Raw genomic sequence first — 1,212 nt, 5'->3', positions numbered from 1 at the left:
TGAAACCAGACATGAAGATGAACGTGGGCCAGTCCCTACCTACCCTCTGGAGTTCATGCAGAACGATCAACTTAACCAAGCCGTGGTGAAACAATGAGGTCTCACAGGCTTCTTTCCTTAGCTGCACCTTGTCACACATTTTGCTTAGGCTGCGAAATAAGTAGAAAGGTAAATCGAGAGATGTCTTTCCTATGAAATGCAGCAGAAGCTTGAAATGATATGAATACACCTTATTATATCTCCCTTCACAGGTAAGGTACCTCTATATGCAGGTAAGAAAATTGGCATACGAGTCCTTGACATAATTTCTAGGTACAGACTTGTTTAAATTTGAGTCAATGAACTCTGGCTTCAGAAATTCTTTGCAGGGGGTCATATCAAATTTGAAATTTTTAAACCAACTTTCTTGTCCCCTTGGAATCTCAGTAACTGTGGATATTACCTCTGGTGAGATTTGCAATTCAAGCATACCAACCTTTGAATTCAGTGCTGTGAAATTCAAGGCAAATTCCTTGGTGATTTGTGCATGACCTCCCTGGAGTTTCTTGCAAAAATTCCAACATCCAGCTTGCTTGAATGCATGCTCAACTTCTCTGTTCTTCAAGGTTATGTCTAAACCTTCAGGTTCGCTCCTCAAACACCTGCCTGATCTGTGATCCTTTCTTTCTGCAGACCCCTCCATGAAACTCCAGCGGAATGATATTTTTGATGACTGGCACTGTCTCAATCTTTGATCTCTGCCTCGCTTGATAGCTGCCTTGCCTGGTGTTCAATGAATTCGAATTGAAAGTTTGCAGATTTGTTTCTCATGCAACGAATACAATCATCATTATGACTGTGAATACCTGGCTCTTTTTGAAACTTGCAATATGAACGTACCAAGGTACCTAATGACTCAAATGATGGAGATAAGCGGTTGGACATGATAGGTGAAGTGCATAAGCTGACAGTGGATGATGTAAACATAACTGACCTTGACAGATATGACAGCTAAGAAAGATTTGTTACGGATTGCACGAATCTCTGATTTCGTAGCGCAGCCAGTGTAAAATCTGGGTTTTGCGCTACGAAAACACCTAAACAGTGTTTATGCACTCCAAAATCACCCAAAAAGGGTTTATGTGCTACGAAATCACCTAAAAAGTTTTGTAACACATAATAACCTTCGAACAAAGCTGACACATGGAAAGTATGTGAGTTATGAGACCAATG

The sequence above is a fragment of the Pinus tabuliformis genome, chromosome 2_2 (assembly GCF_031772625.1).
Source record: "Pinus tabuliformis cultivar Carrire ecotype Pingquan chromosome 2_2, CPIR1, whole genome shotgun sequence".
Classification (NCBI taxonomy): Eukaryota; Viridiplantae; Streptophyta; class Pinopsida; order Pinales; family Pinaceae; genus Pinus; species Pinus tabuliformis.
Note: the sequence above shows the minus strand (reverse complement) of the source record.